The following is a 20,445-nucleotide window of genomic DNA, read 5'->3' as shown; positions in this document are numbered from 1 at the left end:
CCAGATGTCCAGACATCTCCTACATAGTTTGAGTAACATGTGATCGTATCTGATGTGCATAAGCATCTAGCACCATTATCCAATGCTACAAGAACATATGCTGAAGCCACTAGCTCGAGTGTTCACTTCCTGATAGTAGAGAATGAGTGAATGGCTAAGGATTTACAAATGGCCAAGAAGGGAGGAGAACTGGTTACAACATCCAACAGAGTATATTTGAAGAAGGTGATACTGGATGAAGTATCATCCCTTGAGACAACGATGGGCACGTTTTATTCTAGATTTGGTACCATGCATAAGGCAATTGTCCATCTCAATGGTTGGCAACAGTGCTATGCTAGGAGAGCATGTATCTTGTCAAACTTGCATACTGCTATCAACTGCATGTGAACATGGACAATTATATACAAGGGAGCCATGTTACAACTGCCAAAGATGATGAAGCCCATGGCAGTTGAGTTGAAGGCACGCATCTGGAGTCAGATCTAGAACTATGAGGAACTCTCACATCTCATCACTAGTTTGCAGGGTTCCCATCCACAGGTGTTCAGAAGCATGGATGTTGTTGTGCCTGCACATGAAATCCCATCTATTAGGACACTCACTAAGGCAAAGACAAAGGGCCAATTATGACAGGAGCTGGACTCGTACTTTGATGAGTTGACGCGCATAGCCACCAATGCAAACTTAGCGATCAATGCAGAAACCATGCATCAGTATGTCGTTGGTTCAAACACACTCAATAAAATGCTGCGCAACTTATCAGACGAGTTGCACAAAGGAGAAAAATCAGTATACCTAGATGCAACAGAGGAAAGAGTTCGTTTCTAGAAAGATGTCACCACAGAGTACATAGACACCATCATAGACTACGAAGCTTGGAATCAGTTCACCATCGTCAACCATCATGAGGATGTTGAAGAGTTGGTCTTCGCACAGTTGTCCGATTCATAGTGATGTCTTGCATGGTTTTCTCAATCCTATTTTCTCTCACATGGGTACATGTGCATATTGTATGTAACATCTTGTAAAGTGGAAGTTCAAGTGTTGATAGTTGAATGTAACAGTCATAGAGTAGTTGAAGATTCATGGGAATAGGTGAACAGTCACAAAGGGAAATTTCAAGGGTCACCCCACCCTTTTCTATTTATAATACCTCATAAATCATTGTAGTGGATTTTGGTCAGCCAAGCTTCCGATAGGAGTATATTAGAGAAAGCTTGGCGAGTATTGTAATGAGCCTTGGCTTCTCCACAGTGCAGAGCTAGTACATCTCTTTGGAGGAGTAGGTGGCAATGATTGTAATGTTCCGTTATCGGGACTAGTGGTTGGTCATGGTTGTAGTGTATGATTGGAACTTTCACTTCTTAATACAACATAGCCCACATGTTTCATGCATATGTTGTTATTTTATTTCAGTTAACTTGTTTAATCTAATGATATATCTATTTGTTTTCTTACCCATGTGTTGATCCCCCATTTTGTTCACACAACTACTATTTTTCATCTCTATTTTGACATTTTTGGCACTCCTAAACCTACTCACGTACGATTCTTACTGCCCTAATCACTTTCCTAATTTTCACTATGAGGTAAAGTATTTCATGGTAAAAAAATTTTGTTTATTAGTGGATTTAAGTAGATATGAGTAGCTCTCCAAAAACTAACTAATCACTATGGTCGAAGTGTAGACATTTTAGTAGATGTGTAGGGTGACAATAGGAGAATTTAGGTAGTGAACCATGGTTCCTCCACTTGCGTACTCAAGAGCCATTTTTGGGTTCAATACCTAAGATTGTAGGGCATAAGAGGTTGTATAGTTCTACATGGCGAGCTACCTCTAGCCATGCTTGAACGTGTTCGATTCGAGCCACGACAAGGATCCTCGTTATCCTCTATGAATGGAGCAGACACCAAGATTGGGATTGGTTGAAGGTTGTTAAACTAAATTGGACAAGTTATTGGAGCCATCCAATCTGAAGGAATGAATTAGCCAGGCTGTTAGGATTTATTATCCATAGTTCAGATTGTTTTTACTTAGTTAACACCTATAAAAGGCTGCTATGTAATACTTAGAAGCTAGCGAATAGAAGTAAAGTTGTTATTGTGTATCCTTCGACTTATTATTTGAAACAAAGATGTTTACAATCATTATGCATTAAGTTCAAGTTAGTTATTCGATGGTTCGCTGTGTATGACAAGGTAATTGTGATCAAATCCTTCCATTTTCTGTAAGTTAATCTGCTTCCCAAGTGTGGCCAGGCCCACCCATATGGGTTTAGCTTTGTAATATTGCGTAGTAGTAGATCTGTGTGATAGATACAGTCGTTATTCAGTTATTTGTGATTCATTATTATTTTACTTGTTGTGTCGAGAGTTTTCTTAAGTTTCAATTGATTGTATCATGCTGATGTTATAATGTTTTTAAAACCCTTTACTTTAGCGATTCAAATCTAAATCTCTGGTGTGATCATCACTTCGCTTTCAAGACAGAGACCTACTCTGTTCGTGAACACTGCACATTGTATTGGACTGGATTGTCATAGATGTATATGAAGTTGTCGAATGACATTGTCATCTAATGCTTATGAAGAGCTAGTTTACCCATTGACAACGCAAAAGCTACTTTGAAACAATTAAATTGGATAACGTATTTAGAGACCAGAGATGAATGGAATTTGAGTTTAACTTGGATTGTGATCAAATCGTTTCTCTTGTTTCCTCTAAGTATTTGGATTGATTGACTCTCTTCTAAATTATTTCTGTAGATGTGTGTGATATAGGAAGCACTTGTTTCAGGTTGATTATTGAATAATGTGATTAGCATGAGCGTGTTTTGGTTTAAAATGATTGGTTTTATGTTAGGTTAGTTGCATGAATGTATGAAAAACAGAATCACTTCTTTCAAAATATTGATTTGAATGATTTGTTATAGATTTAGTTAATTTCACTTGTCAAATAGATTTCTTAGTTGTTAAGTAAACTACGTGGATTAAATTCAAGTGTGCAAAAGCGTGATTTAGTGTTAGTTGTTAAAGAAATTTCCTTTGATTTGTTTGGACTGCTTGATTCCCCTATTTCATTTGAATGCTTAGTCATATTTTCCATAGCTTAAATGCCTGATTGAATTCCAAAAGCAGAGTGTTGGTTTGTTAAAATTTCAAATAGGTTTGTTTATATTTTGATTAATACAACTGTAGGGTAGATTTGAGTACAGTTTCTCACAATTGTTCAGTTGATTTCCATGCTTGAGTATAGTTAGTGTTTGAATGTGTGCTTGCAGTATTTATTAATTAGGGACTTGGATACAACTTAGTCGACAGTAAAACAGAGTATATATATTAGGTGCTTAGCACCAAGATGTTTGATTGTTGATAAGACAATAGGGTTAATGAGTTTTGAGTACATTTTGGGTTAGAGTTGGATTGACATTATAGGTCGTAAAACTTCTAGTGTGGATTGCAATAATTCGAACTTGAGTTTTTTGATTGATTAAGCATTCTATACAGTTTGTTTGATTAAGTATTCATTCTCATAACCTAGGATCTGTGGTAAAATTCAAGTCACTTTTTAAGTCTAGATTTCAATTCCATATCCAAATAGATTAAGTTCATAGAAGTTTTGGAAGTCATTAAATTAAATTTGATTATTGATTTTGCCTATGGTAGCTGTATGTTTCATTTCTTTTTAGTTTGCAAGCATTGGTGTGCCTGTTACCCAACTAATCATTATAAAAGAAACATTAAAACTCTTATGTAGAACTGAATAAAGGAAGCGCAAGACAGCTCATGCTTACGAGCCCGGATTAACACATAAATATTAGGAGATTAATTCCTCAATTTAATCTCTCAACATTTTGGCGTTGTTGTTGGGGAAGTTTTCATTTCTTATTCAGGTAACCATTATCAATTGAGTTTCAGGATCTTGCAGGACTATCAGACGGCGAAGAGAGTACAGTAATATGTGAGTGAAGAGCCATGCATCCAATTTTGTGGGGTTGCTCCAAACTCTGAACGATCACTTCTTGTTCTTGAGTTTCTATTTATTTTATCTTTATGGGTAGGAGTACAGGTAGACCTAGGGATAGAAAAGGTAGATTTTTTTCCAGTTCTAAATTTCCTGTAACTTTTAGATCAGTTAATATACCCATTCTTACTGTTGCTCATCGATATGTAGGTCTGAGACAAGAAGGAGGAAGTGTTGATGCCAACTTGGTTTGAGATTAGGAATTCTTAGATCGAGGGGAAAGGATCATTCAGCATGTTGTCTTTGACAACCCTATAGAACAACCAGTGGAACAACAAGACAACTTGTACAAGCAATCAACCAACATCAACCATGTCCCAATACCCCCTATTCACACCATATTCAACAACCTTCAATGGGTTTCGGTTGCAGAAATGGATCACCAAGATGGGGAGGACAAACACAATGAAGAATGCCAGGAAGAGGGAGAAGGTACTCAACATAATGGTAACCTCTTTAGAGGGGGAACCAGGAAGATGAAGAGGAGGTTACCTTTAGATTCCCTATCCTAGATGTGACTCGTGATATCACAATGAAATGCATTCCAATGGCTTCTCTCCCATTAATCAGTTGTTGTTATCCAAGAAGAGGTACCCTCCACATAATCTGAAAATCATTCACAAAATGAAAAACAACAACAATCATTAAAAGAAGAATCACTTGAACCACTGTACCTAGAAAGACTAATTGTAAAGAAAGAGGAGATCCCGCTTCAATATGATTTGGACTATTAGCTAGACTGCATCGGAAGAAAAAGGTACCCTGGCCCACTCTTCCGTTGTGGATCAAGTTGTACGAGATATAGAATCTCAAGCATGTTGATGCTGAGACAAAGGTGTTCAAAATATTTACTTTTGGCACCAGAAGCTTCAATCCATACGACCTGCACTTCTTTGTGAAAGATAATTGTGCCAGAGTGAAATTTCCTTGGATCCATGGGGCATGTCATTGGGTTAACAAAGACCCATGGAGATATTATCACAACTTATCTAGGCCCAATGAAACGTTCGACATCATTATGGAATGCTTAGCAAAGCAACTGAAGCATCATCTAGGAGAGCACCACTAGTAGCACCAACAGAGGGTAACATACCTGCATGTGACAAAGGCAAGAGAAAGATTGTTTATAGCACAAAGGTAGAGAAAAGCTACAAGTTCAGGGTAGATCCACTTGTGGAGAAAGAAAAATTGGGGATAGAGGTGAAGAGGCAACATGAGAATCAAGCAAGGGTAGAGAGAAAAATAGAGGATGGAGGAAACAATGGAGTTGCATGAATTGAAGGAGCAACTCTGAAAAGAACAAGAGTTACACATACAGGAGAAGGAAGCACAACAGGGACAGACACATGCAGATGAAACTGCGCCCATGCAGATGAAATTGTGCCGATGCAAATGAAACTGCGCCCATGCAGATGAAACTACGAACATGGAGATGAAACTTCACCCATATAGATAGTAGACTCATCTGAATAGTTGTCACAAAGCAGACATGGTGAGCAGTCGTAGGAGCAGGACTTCACTCAAGAAATTGAAAGAGTAATTGAGCAGATGGATACAAATATGGAGCAGTTAGAGTTAGAGCAAGACATAGACCTCATGCCTTACCACCAAGAGGTTGACCCACCAACTTCACCAGATCGAGAAGGAGAGCAAGACCCAAGTGACCAAGGAGATGCTGAGATCCTTGGAGACAATCCAGATGAAGAGATGCGAACATATCATTCGATGAGTCACAACATAGAGTTGTGCAATTGCGTCGAGTGTCTACTCCAGATGTCCAGACATCTCCTACATAGTTTGAGGCACAAGTGATCGTATCTGATGTGCATAAGCATCTAGCACCATTATCCAATGCTACAAGAACATATGTTGAACCCGCTAGCTCGAGTGTTCACTTCTTGATAGTAGAGAATGAGTGAATGGCTAAGGATTTACAAATGGCCATGAAGGGAGGAGAAATGGTTACAACATCCACCAGAGTATATTTGAAGAAGGTGATACTGGATGAAGTATCATCCCTTGAGACAGCGATGGGCACGTTGTATTCTAGATTTGGTACCATGCATAAGGCAATTGTCCATCTCAATGGTTGGCAACAGTGCTATACTAGGAGAGCATGTATCTTGTCAAACTTGCATAATGCTATCAACTGCATGTGAACATGGACAATTATATACAAGGGAGCCATGTTACACCTGCCAAAGATGATGAAGCCCATGGTGGTTGAGTTGAAGGCACGCATCTGGAGTCAGATCTAGAACTATGAGGAACTCTCACAACTCATCACTAGTTTGCAGCGTTCCCATCCACGGGTGTTCAGAAGCATGGATGTTGTTGTGCCTGCACATGAAATCCCATCTATTAGGACACTCACTAAGGCAAAGACAAAGGGCCAATTATGACAGGAGCTGGACTCGTACTTTGATGAGTTGACGCGCATAGCCACCAACGCAAACTTAGCGATCAATGCAGAAACCATGCATCAGTATATCGTTGGTCCAAACACACTCAATAAAATGATGCGCATGTTATCAGACGAGTTGCACAAAGGAGAAAAATCAGTATACCTGGATGCAACAGAGGAAAGCGTTCGTTTCTAGAAAGATGTCACCACATAGTACATAGACACCATCACAGACTATGAAGCTTGGAATCAGTTCACCACCGTCAACCATCATGAGGATGTTGAAGAGTTGGTCTTCGCACAGTTGTCTGATTCATAGTGATGTCTTGCATGGTTTTCTCAATCCTATTTTCTCTCACATGGATACATGTGCATATTGTATGTAACATCTCGTAAAGTGGAAGTTCAAGTGTTGATAGTTGAATGTAACAATCATAGAGTAGTTGAAGATTCATGGGAATAGGTGAACAGTCACAAAGGGGAATTTCAAGGGTCACCCCACCCTTTGCTATTTATACTACCTCATAAATCATTGTAGTGGCTTTTGGTCAGCCAAACTTCTGATAGGAGTATATTAGAGAAAGCTTGGTGAGTATTGTAATGAGCCTTGGCTTCTCCATAGTGGAGAGCTAGTACATCTCTTTGGAGGAGTAGGTGGCAGTGATTGTAACGTTCCGTTTTCGGGACTAGTGGTTGGTCATGGTTGTACTGTACGATTGGAACTTTCACTTCTTAATACAACATAGCCCACATGTTTCATGCATATGTTGTTATTTTATTTTAGTTAACTTGTTTAATCTAATGATATATCTATTTGTTTTCTTACGCATGTGTTGATCCCCCATTTTGTTCACACAACTACTATTTTTCATCTCTATTTTGACATTTTTGGCACTCCTAAACCTACTCACGTACGATTCTTACTGCCCTAATCACTTTCCTAATTTTCACTATGAGGTAAAGTATTTCATGGTAACATTTTTTTGTTTATTAGTGGATTTAAGTAGATATGAGTAGGTATCCAAAAACTAACTAATCACTATGGTCGAAGTGTAGACATTTTAGTAGATGTGCAGGGTGACAATAGGAGAATTTAGGTATTGAACCATGGTTCCTCCACTTTCGTACTCAAGAGCCATTTTTGGGTTCAATACCTAAGATTGTAGAGCATAAGAGGCTGTATAGTTCTAGATGGAGAGCTACCTCTAGCCATGCTTGAATGTGTTCGATTCTAGCCACGACAAGGATCCTCGTTATCCTCTATGAATGGAGCAGACACCAAGATTGGGATTGGTTGAAGGTTGTTAAACTAAATTGGAAAAGTTATTGGAGCCATCCAATCTGAAGGAATGAATTAGCCAGGCTGTTAGGATTTATTATCCATAGTTCAGATTGTTTTTACTTAGTTAACACCTATAAAAGGCTGCTATGTAATACTTAGAAGCTAGCGAATAGAAGTAAAGTTGTTATTGTGTATCCTTCGACTTATTATTTGAAACAAAGATGTTTACAATCATTATGCATTAAGTTCAAGTTAGTTATTCGATGGTTCGCTGTGTATGACAAGGTAATTGTGATCAAATCCTTCCATTTTCTGTAAGTTAATCTGCTTCCCAAGTGTGGCCAGGCCCACCCATATGGGTTTAGCTTTGTAATATTGCGTAGTAGTAGATCTGTGTGATAGATACAGTCGTTATTGAGTTATTTGTGATTCATTATTATTTTACTTGTTGTGTGGAGAGTTTTCTTAAGTTTCAATTGATTGTATCATGTTGATGTTATAATGTTTTTAAAACCCTTTACTTTAGCGATTCAAATCTAAATCTCTGGTGTGACCATCACTTCGCTTTCAAGACAGAGACCTACTCTGTTCGTGAACACTGCACATTGTATTGGACTGGATTGTCATAGATGTATATGAAGTTGTCGAATGACATTGTCATCTAATGCTTATGAAGAGCTAGTTTACCCATTGACAGCGCAAAATCTACTTTGAAACAATTAAATTGGATAACGTATTTAGAGACCAGAGATGAATGGAATTTGAGTTTAACTTGGATTGTGATCAAATCGTTTCTCTTGTTTCCTCTAAGTATTTGGATTGATTGACTCTCTTCTAAATTGTTTCTGCAGATGTGTGTGATATAGGAAGCACTTGTTTCAGGTTGATTATTGAATAATGTGATTAGCATGAGCGTGTTTTGGTTTAAAATGATTGGTTTTATGTTAGGTTAGGTTCATGAATGTATGAAAAACAGAAGCACTTCTTTCAAAGTATTGATTTGAATGATTTGTTATAGATTTAGTTAATTTCACTTGTCAAATAGATTTCTTAGTTGTTAAGTAAACTGCGTGGATTAAATTCAAGTTTGCAAAAGCGTGATTTAGTGTTAGTTGTTAAAGAAATTTCCTTTGATTTGTTTGGACTGCTTGATTCCCCTATTTCATTTGAATGCTTGGTCATATTTTCCATAGCTTAAATGCCTGATTGAATTCCAAAAGCAGAGTGTTGGTTTGTTAAAATTTCAAATAGGGTTGTTTAGATTTTGATTAATACAACTGTAGGGTAGATTTGAGTACAGTTTCTCACAATTGTTCAGTTGATTTCCATGCTTGAGTATAGTTAGTGTTTGAATTTGTGCTTGCAGTCTTTATTAATTAGGGACTTGGATACAACTTAGTCGAGAGTAAAACAGAGTATATATATTAGGTGCTTAGCACCAAGATGTTTGATTGTTGATAAGACAATAGGGTTAATGAGTTTTGAGTACATTTTGGGTTAGAATTGGATTGACATTATAGGTCGTAAAACTTCTAGTGTGGATTGCAATAATTCGAACTTGAGTTTTTTGATTGATTAAGCTTTCTATACAGTTTGTTTGATTAAGTATTCATTCTCATAACCTAGGATCTGTGGTAAAATTCAAGTCACTTTTTAAGTCTAGATTTCAATTCCAGATCCAAATAGATTAAGTTCATAGAAGTTTTGGAAGTCATTAAATTAAATTTGATTATTGATTTTGCCTATGGTAGCTGTATGTTTCATTTCTTTTTAGTTTGCAAGCATTGGTGTGTCTGTTACCCAACAGATAATTATAAAAGAAACATTAAAAATCTTATGTAGAACTGAATAAAGGAAGCGCAAGACAGCTCATTCTTACGAGCCCGGATTAACACATAAATATTAGGAGATTAATTCCTCAATTTAATCTCTCAACATTTTGGGGTTGTTGTTGGGGAAGTTTTCATTTCTTATTCAGGTAACCATTATCATTTGAGTTTCAAGATCTTGCAGGACTATCAGAGGGCGAAGAGAGTACAATAAGACGTGAGTGAAGAGCCATGCATCCAATTTTGTGGGGTTGCTCCAAAGTCTGACTGATCACTTCTTGTTCTTGAGTTTCTATTTATTTTATCTTTATGGGTAGGAGTACAGGTAGACCTAGGGATAGAAAAGGTAGATTTTTTTCCAGTTCTAAATTTCCTGCAACTCTTAGATCAGTTAATATACCCATTCTTACTGTTGCTAATCGATATGTAGGTCTGAGACAAGAAGGCGGAAGTGTTGATGCCAACTTGGTTTCAGATCAGGAATTCTTAGATCGAGGGGAAAGGGTCATTCAGCATGTTGTCTTTGAAAACCCTATAGAAGAACCAGTGGAACAACAAGACAACTTGTACAAGCAATCAACCAACATCAACCATGTCCCAATACCCCCTATTCACACCATATTCAACAACCTTCAATGGGTTTCAGTTGCAGAAATGGATCACCAAGATGGGGAGGACAGACACAACAAAGAATGCCAGGTAGAGGGAGAAGGTACTCAACATAATGGGAACCTATTTAGAGGGGGAACCAGGAAGATGAAGAGGAGGTTACCTTTAGATTCCCTATCCTAGATGTGACTCATGATATCACAATGAAATGCATTCCAATGGCTTCTCTCCCATTAATCAGTTGTTGTTATCCAAGAAGAGGTACCCTCCACATCATCTGAAAATCATTCACAAAATGAAAAACAACAACAATCACTAAAAGAAGAATCACTTGAACCACTGTACCTAGAAAGACTAATTGTAAAGAAAGAGGAGATCCTGCTTCAATATGATTTGGAAAATTAACTTAGGATTGTTTGCATTAAAATTCCACTTTTACAAGCAATTAGGGGCATTCCCATATATACCAAAATTGTTAAGGATCTCTGCATTAAGAAAAAAGGGAGAAAGGGGTATAAAAACTAGAATGTCAAAATCATTAGCCAAATGTCCACTATGATTTCTGATATGCCTTCCAAATACAATGACCTTGAAAACCCCATTGTCACCATTGAGATAAACGGAGTACTTATGCCAAATAATCTCATGGATCTAGGGGCAGAAATAAATGCAATGACCTATGAAACAATGACATCATTATAGCTTCCCAGACTTAAAACCACCCCTATCCTTTTAGAAATGGCAGATAAATCCATCGTGAAACCAATAGGATCCCTAGAGGACATAGTAGTCACTATTGCCTCTTGGAAATACCCCATATATTTCATAGTTTTTTCTCCAAAAACCTCTATTCCTAGACACCCTGTGGTCCTGGGAAGACCATGGCTGGCAACTGCTAATGCCATCATTGGATGCAGAAATGGAGAAATGACTATTTCTAATGGTCCTCACAATCAAACATTGTCTATTTTTCCACCTGCTCAGATAGCTGCCAAAGTACCATTATGGCTCGAAAACCCATATGGAGACGATGACTATATGCTTCCCAAGTTAACATTAGACCAGTCTAGAGGTCTCTAGGAAGATTCTGAAGAACATGTTTTGCAATAGTTTTTAGCTGATAGGTCTTGTATTGATTATCCCATCTCTTTTAATGGTTATCAACATGTTTTTAGTGATGAGTTTCAGGAAACCTCCCACCCAGCTGTCTTTGCCTATTTTGTAGCAGTGGAGGAAAGTCATGATCTCACCACAGAACCTATGGAAATTTTTGAAGGGAAAATCTTACATATCAGTATAGGATTGACTGTAGAACTAAGGTAGTAGTTGATGAATATGATTCACGAAAAAACTAGAGGATTCACATGGGATTATTTGGATATTGGGGGTATACATCTTGACGCTTTCATCCACCATATCTATATGAATGAAGAAATGGGACTTGTTTGGTAACCACAAAAGTGTATGAACCCAACATTAAAAGACATTGTCAAAGATGAGATTCAGAAACTTTTGGCCGTAGATTTCATCTACCCCATTTCTAATAGTAAGTGGGTGTCGCCTCTGGTAGTAGTTCCAAAGAAGAATGGTAAGTGGCGGATCTGTGTTGACTACAAACAACTAAACAAGGCCGCATTGCACAACTATTTTCCATTGCCCTTCATTGATCAAGTCCTAGACACGCTTTCAGGTAAGAAATATTTTTCTTTTCTAGATGGGTACAATGGGTACAATCAAATACAAATAGCCGAAGAAGACCAGGAGAAGACTACCTTTACATGTCTGTGGGGTACTTATGCATATAGAGTCCTCCCCTTTGGTCTTTGTAATGCACCCACCACTTTTCAGAGAGATGCACTTGCCATTTTATCTGATATGATCCATGACTGTGTGGAAGTCTATATGGATGACTTCACAATCTATGGAGATGACTTTCCATAGGCTTTGGAAAATCTAGAGAAGGTATTGATTCGTTGTCAAGAAGTTGATCTGGCCCTTAGTAGCGATAAATGTAGAATGATGCAAACTAAGGGAATTGTTCTTAGCCATCATGTGTCATTTGAAGGGATTCAAGTTGACCCAGCAAAAATCGAGGTAATATCGCATATCCCTATTTCGAGCTCGCAAAATGAGGTAAGAATTTTCTTAGGGCACGCAGGATATTATCGATGATTTATTGAAAACTTCACTAGAATTGCAGCACCATTATTTAAGTTGTTAACTAAAGATGCTGAATTTGTATAGAATGTTGACTGTCAATAGGATTTTCAAGTACTGAAGGAAAAGTTGTCTACAACTTCGGTGCTAAGAAGACCAAATTGGTCCTTACCGTTTCACATTTGTACATATGATTTAGATACCGCACTAGGAGCAGTTTTGGGACAAAGGGAGGACAACTATCCCTCTGCAATTTATTTTGTCAGCAAAATCTCTCTCCCACTGAATTAAATTATATGGTTACTGAAAAAAGGTTGTTAGGATTTGTGCATGCTATAGGAAAGTTTAGACATTATATTACCGGTTATGAGACATTTTTCCATACCGACCATTTTGTTGTTAGATTTTTAATGAATAAAACCTATTACTAATGGTAGGATAACTAGATGGTTGTTGCTTCTCCAAGAATTGAATCTAACTGTAATTGATAAGACTAGAAGAGATAACTTGGTAGCTAATTTCTTATCTCGTTTGAATCTTACACAAGGAAACATGCCAATGCTGGTTCCAAAAATTTCCAGATGAAGCATTATTTTCCATTTCCACTATTGCTCCTTGGTTCACAAATGTTGCCAATATCACCTCGAGAGAAGCATAATATAGTGCAGCGCAATGCTAGTTTCTATTGGATCGAGGGAGATCTATTTTATACAGGGCCAGACTTGATTATGAGGAGGTGTGTGCGGGAAGATGAAATGCATGATATATTAAGTGCCAATCACAATTAGCCTTGTGGTGGCCATTTTGTCGATAAAAGGACAACATATAAAGTTCTCCGTACCAGATACTATTGTCCTGCCCTCTTTAAAGGTGCCAAGAAGTTTGTTTTGAGTTGTGAAATTTGCCAACGAATGGGGAGATCAGTTGCCTCTGATGAAATGCCACTTCAACCACAAATTGCCATTCAACCCTTTGAGAAGTGGGCATTGGACTTAGTAGGGCCCATCTCCCCAATTTCAAATAAGAATAAATATATTTTGGTGTGCACTAATTATGTCACCAAGTGGGCGGAGACTAAAGCCTTGTATGCTTCCACTGAAAAGGCAGTAGTAGAATTTTTGTTCGAGGACATATTTATGAGATTCTGTGTGCCTCGTGAAACTGTCACAGACCAGGGTACAAAATTTACATCAAAGTTGGAGTAGTATCAAGTTAAGCACCACAAATCGAATCCTTATCGTCGCCAGACTAATGGGAAAGTGGAGTCCATGAACAAAGTTTTGGAATCCATCCTTACAAAAACAATTCAACTGCATCACAAAGACTGGGTGGATACGTTACTAGAAGCACCATGGACTTACCAGATCACTTGGAGAAATGTGATCGGACACACACCTTATGAGTTAGTCTATGGTAAAAAAGTGCTCTTGCCCATCGAGTTCCAAGTAAAAACATTCAAAACTGCCACCCAGTTGGGCATGGATCTAAATGAGGCTTAAGAGCAGAGATTGATGCAATTGAACAAACTTGATGAGATCCGACAAGATGCCTACCACAGAACTGCATTAGTACATAACCAAAGAGCCTGATGGCATGGAAAATATATTAAGAAGAAATTATTCCGTCCAGGCAACTAGGCCTTGTTATATGATAGTAAGTTTAAGCATTTCAAAGGTAAATTTTCTACTAGATGGTTAGGACCATATGAGGTATTTGAAGTTTTTGATAACAGTTCAGTTCGTATTTGTACTATCGATGATAAGACTTCTTTTGTAGTAAATTTTCATTGGCTTAAAGTTTGTCATAAACCACTTTCACATGATCAGTTTCTGCAGGAAGTTTTAAGGGATCCAGGTTTCAAGCTGATTCATGCCAATGACCGGCCCCTTGCTGGTTCAACTGATTAATTTATATATATATATATATACAGAGAGAGAGAGAGAGAGAGAGAGAGAGAGAGAGAGAGAGAGAGAGAGAGAGATAAACCAGTGGGCTATCACTTTTCATACCTGTAGGATGTCATCCCCACATCCCATGTAGAATAAAGAAGGAATTCACCAGGAGTAAGTTTATTCCTTTATCCAGGTCTGGTGGACCACTTATGGAAAAGGAACTGGTGGAGTCTTCTTTGGAAACCTTCAGACTCTCTAAACATGAACCACCCAAGCATTGACTAATCCAGGATCATAAATAATATGGACCAGTATTAGTCTATGGATTCCTTGAGTATAGAATTTTTCTTTTCTGGGCTCAATGAAATGTTAACGGAAAGGAAGCCTCTAGAGTCTACTATGGGTGATTCAGAGTCTCTAAACATGAATGCCTCGAGCACCAATTACTTTAGGCTCATTAAAACAATAAAGTAATGGTAGTTTAGGGATCCTTTAGGCATTTAAGTATTCTTTTCTGGGCCCAAAGGAATAACTATGGAAGATAAGCCCCCTTGGAGCTATCTTTCTAGACATTTCCAACTCCCTAAAGAAGAAATTCCCCAGGTAGTCATCATTCCAGGTATGGTTAAAATCGATGGATTGATAACCATTTTATTTTTTGAATACCATGAGCAACATGATATCTAACAGTAAGTCTGAGGGTCTTGAAATTATGATTCAAACAACCTATGCTCTATACTCTATCTAAAATTCAACTTGTTATTACATATGAGGGTCCTAAAATTTTGTTCAAATCTGTTTCCTATAAGTATACATTTGCTATCACAATGTGTGTGAACAAGCCTTTTGGATCATGAAGAGATCATTTTTTATATATATGTCAACATGTTTTCTGATTCAGGACTCGTCTTCACCAGCAATCAAGGATAATCATGGTAAGAAAATCACTCTATGTGAGTGCAAATCCATAGGATCAGTACTCAACTTGCTAAGGTGACACACATGTCAATTGAGTTCCATTTTCAGAATCACGGTCACAAGCACACAATTGCAGCCAACATTACTTATATTCAAGTTCCGGTAAGCACATCCAATTAGAAAATCGACACAAAATCACTAAAGTGGTTCAGCTACATGCTCGTATTTTTCTTGAATTTAACTAGTAAGTGGTTAAAATGTATATCATGGAAGTGTGCCTCCGAACCTCTCCTAAAATTGGCCCATAATCATCTACCATGCTTCCTCACCTATCTATTCCCAATTCCATGGTAACTACCCTCCAGTACATTGATGACACACAAACCACAACCGCCACCCACTCATGATTTATATTTGTTGTGTGATGATGTATGCCCTGCCCACGCTTGGCCATCGTTTCATGGCACCTCTTAGTAATTATGAGGAGGATATGTCTCCTCTCGGACATTATACCAACACACTCCCACAGATGATCGCACATTACAATCAAGTGTTCGCACTCCGAACCAGTTGTGGATGGGATGCCCATCATAACAGTAATCGATCTCACATTTCCAATCCATCATAATGATGATCCTCCATCCAAAATTAATAGAAAGGGTGTCTGCAACCATGGTTAGAGAATCAGGGAGAGACCAAAGGTGCAGAGCAGAATTTGGAGAAAGAGAATTGCAACTAAATGCAGACACCATGGGCATTGATCGACACGAACCTACCTTCGGCGAGTTTACGCGTAGCACAAAGTATCAGCAATGTAGTGGTATTTTAGAGGAAAAGGGTTGGATGACCTTTTTGCAAAGGTTTCAAGGTTACAATGACCAATTTGCTATGGCATTTGCGCAGAGTTTCGATGGCGAGCACGCCTAAGTTGGCAACTTAAATTTCAGAGTCACAAAAGAATCTGTGAGCAGGGCCATTGGGTTACCAATTGTGGGCGAGAAATTTTTTAGAGGTGGGCAGCTGGGAATTCGAAATGGTACCCTATTTTTGAAACTTGCCTATAGGTCGATTAGTTGGGAAAAATGAGTTCTCTACAACTGCATTGAGGAACGATGGCATCCATTACTTATGTTGCTGCAACAATTTGTGACCTACGAGGGGAGTTTTGTTGTTGTATTCCTATACCATATATGGCTAATGATCCAATTTACTGAAGATAGACAGTTGAATATTCCTCACTTTTTGAAATTATTCTTGCACAAGATGGCTAGAGGCGTGCAGTCAGAGGGTAGGAAGCCCGAAACCGCATTATACCACCATAGCTTAATTAAAATCTTGTTGGTTGCTGAGCTCAAGAAAAGGAAACGGTCATGGGAGGACATCCTAATTGAGGAATTCCTTGGGCAGGAAACCCAGACTAGGGGTTAGCAATGAGTATTAGGTCACTTCCTGAAATTAGATGATGCCACATCCTCATACAAATCTGAGTCTACACCTACCCACTCTCCCACTCCTATTTCCAAACTCCCCCAGATAGCCGATGACAGTTTGAAGGATGGTGAGAAAGCGGTTCCTGTGGATGCCCTGGTGGCATCACAAAGGAAACGAGAATGAGGTTAGGCTAAGCCCAACCAACCTGAGTTGAGCCCCATTGCAAAAATCGATGCATTCAAATCCCTAGAAGAGCCTTCCCTAGATCCTGAAAGTGCCACACCAAAGTCCAAACACTGGCGACCCCTATTTCCCTTCAGCAGTCTGTTGGTTTCCCTGGTCGAGACCTCTGCTCAACGCCGCCATTGGACTCGGAGAATGGCTCAAACGCCGCAGTCTAAGGTTGAAGGCACCAGCTTAGAACATATCCATATCTCATCCTCCCATGATATTGATATCCAGCAATTGGAAATATCTCTTGAAGGAGAGCCCACTTCCACGGCCAAGGTGAATATCCTTTGCAAATATTGCATGAGATATGGAGATCTTGTCTCTTGCCCAACCTTCAGTAGGCAAGAGCATCACAATGGCCAATACACATCATTCTTCCCCAAGAGAGCGTAAAGGAAAGTCACCTAGAGGTAGTACCTTGCAACAGTCGATGACACCAACCCGAGCTCCTACATATGATGTTGAAGAAAGCTTAAATATACCGCTTGTCAAGTTACATAAAATGATCACCAAGATTAGAGAACAGGCCAACAAATATAAAGTTTTATTCCATTTCATCAAGGATGTGAACCAGCAAGTGCGGGACTCCAACATGAATTTATATGCCCATAACGATGCCTTGGCTAGGAAAAGCAAGCAACTACTGTGGTGGAAAGTGGCAAGGAAAAAGCCTACTAAAAGATTGAATGCCAAAAGGTTAGCTCTTAAATTTCAAAAATGTTCACCACTAATAAAATAGGGGATCAAGGTACTGATCAAGACTACTTGTCTTCGACCACAATCTCTTTTTGGTTAAACACAACTTCTTTTTGGTAGATGCGTGAGGACATGCATCAAAATCGGTGTGGGAGGATATTGATACCCCATTTTATTCACACAAATTCTATTTTTCATCTCTATTTTTACCTTTTTGGCACTCCTGAACCTACTCACCTACCATTCTTATTGCCCTAATCATTGTCCTAATCTTCACTATGAGGTAAAGTCTTTCATGGTAAAAGTTTGCTACTTATTAGTGGATTTAAGTAGATATGAGTAGCTATCCAAAAACCAACTAATCACTATGGTCGAAGTGTAGACATTTCAGCAGATGTGCAGGGTGACAATAGGAGAATGCAGGTAGTGAACCATGGTTCCTCCACTTTCATACTCAAGAGCCATTTTTGGGTTCGGTACCTAACATCGCAGGGGATAAGAGGTCGTATACTTCTAGATGGTGAGCTACCTCCAGCCATGCTTGAACGTGTTCGATTCTAGCCACGACAAATATCCTCGTTATCCTCTACGAATGGAGCAAACACCAAGATTGGGATTGGTTGAAGATTCTTAAACTAAATTGGACAAGTTGTTTGAGCCATCCGATTTGAAGGAATGAATTAGCCAGGCTGTTACATTTTACTATCCATAGTTCAGTTTGCTTTTACTTAGTTAACGCCTATAAAAGGCTGCTATGTAATACTTAGAAGCTAGCGAATAGAAGTTTTTACTGTGTATCCTTCGACTTATTATTTGAATCAAAGACTTTTACAATGGTTATGCATTATGTTTGACTTAGCTGTTCGATGGTTCGCTCTGTATGATGATTCAATTGCAATCGAAGTCTTCCATTTTCAGTAAGTTAATCTGCTCCCCAGGTGTGGCCGGGCCACCCATGTGGGTTCAGCTTGTTAATATTGGGTAGTAGTAGATCTGTGTGATAGATATAGTCGTTCTTCATTTATCTGCGATTCATTATTAGTTTACTTCCTTTGTGGAGAGTTTTCTTAAGTTTCGATTGATTGTATAATGCTGATGTTATAATGTTCTTAAAACCTTTTTCTTCAGCGATTCAAATCTAAATATATGGTGTGACCATCGCTTTCGCTTTCAAGATAGAGACCTAATATGTTCATGAACACTGCACATTATATTATATTTGATTGTCATAGATGTATATGAAGTTGTCGAATTACATTGTCATCTAATGCTTATGAAGAGCTAGTTTACCCATTGACAACGCAGAAGCTACTTTCAAACACTTAAATTGGATAATGTATTTAGAGACCAGAGATGATTGGAATCTGAGTTTAATTTGGATTGTGATCAAATAATTTCTCTTGTTTCCTCTAAGTATTTGGATTGGTTGACTCTCTTCTGAATTGTTTCTACAGATGTGTGCGATATAGGAAGCACTTGTTTCAGGTTGATTATTTGAATAATGTGATTGGCAAGGTTTGGGTTAAAACGATTGGTTTTATGTTAGGTTAGTTGCATGAATGTGTATACAACAGAAGCACTACTTTCAGAGTATTGATTTGAATGATTTGTTACAGCTTCAGTTAATTTCATTTGTCAAATAGATTTCTTGGTTGTTAAGTAGACTGTGTGGGTTAACTTCAAGAGTGCAAAAGAGTGATTTAGTGTTTGTTATTAAAGCAATTTCCTTTGATTTGTTTGGACTGCTTGATTCCCCTATCTCATTTGAATGCTTGGTCATATTTTTCTATAGCTTAAAATGCCTTATTTAATTCCAAAAGTAGAATTTTGCTTTGTTAAAATTTCAAATAGGGTTGTTTACATTTTGATTAATACAACTGTAGGGTAGATTTGAGTACAATTTCTCGTAATTGTTTAGTTGATTGCCATGCTTGAGTATAGTTATTGTTTGAATTTGTGCTTGCAGTCTTTATCAATTAGTGATTTGGATATAACTTAGTCGAGAGTAAAACAGAGTATCTAGATTAGGTGCTCAGCACCAAGATGTTTGATTGTTGATAAGCCAGTAGGGTTAATGAGTTTTGAGTACAGTTTGGGTTAGAATTGGATTGACATTACAAGTCGTAAAACTTCTGGTGTGGATTCCAAGAATTTGAACTTGAGTGTTTTGATTGATTAAGCTTTTTATACAATTTGTTTGATTAAGTATTCATTCTGATAACCTGGGATCTGTGGTAAAAGTCAAGTCACCTGTTAAGTCCAGATTTCAATTCCAGTTCCAAATAGATTAAGTTCATAGAAGTTTTGGAAGTCATTAAATTAAATTTGATTATTGATTCTGCCTATGCTAGCTAGATGTTTGATTTCTTTTGAGTTTGAAAGCATTGGTGTGTCTATTACCTAGCTCATCATTATAAAATAAATGTTAAAACTCTTACCTAGAACTGAATAAAGGAAGTGCAGGACAGCTCGTGCTTACAAGCCCGGATTGACATATAAATATTAGGAGATTAATTCCCCAATTTATCCTTTCAACAACATGTATGTATAGACTCTTTCTATATATGTATTTATGAATCTTAATGAAATGTGTTTTTGGTTTAACCATCACTTCGGATTGTTGGTTCACCTTCCTTCCAGTTTGTGATGCATCTTTTCTCGTGTGTTCCCTTCCAAGTTGCATGTTTACACAGGTTTCCATGGGGTGCTCCCATTCCACCCTCCATGTGTTAGAACCATTCATGCACCTTCCTTGGCTTTCTGCACATGTCACACCCTTGCTACCAATAAGGACATCATTCTTACCTCTGCGCACAACCACGATCAAGGAGATAATGTACGACCCACTGTTGGGATTCTTACACAAAACAGTCTGAAGTCTAGTTGGGAATTCTTACTGGGGAGATCCCCTAACATGTTGGTGGGTCCAACACCATCAACACAGGCCATCATGAAGTGGTTGATGCCTTC

This window comes from Pinus tabuliformis, chromosome 9, assembly GCF_031772625.1.
Source record: "Pinus tabuliformis cultivar Carrire ecotype Pingquan chromosome 9, CPIR1, whole genome shotgun sequence".
NCBI lineage: Eukaryota > Viridiplantae > Streptophyta > Pinopsida > Pinales > Pinaceae > Pinus > Pinus tabuliformis.
The sequence above is the reverse complement of the archived record's forward strand: the minus strand, read 5'-3'. Positions refer to the sequence as shown.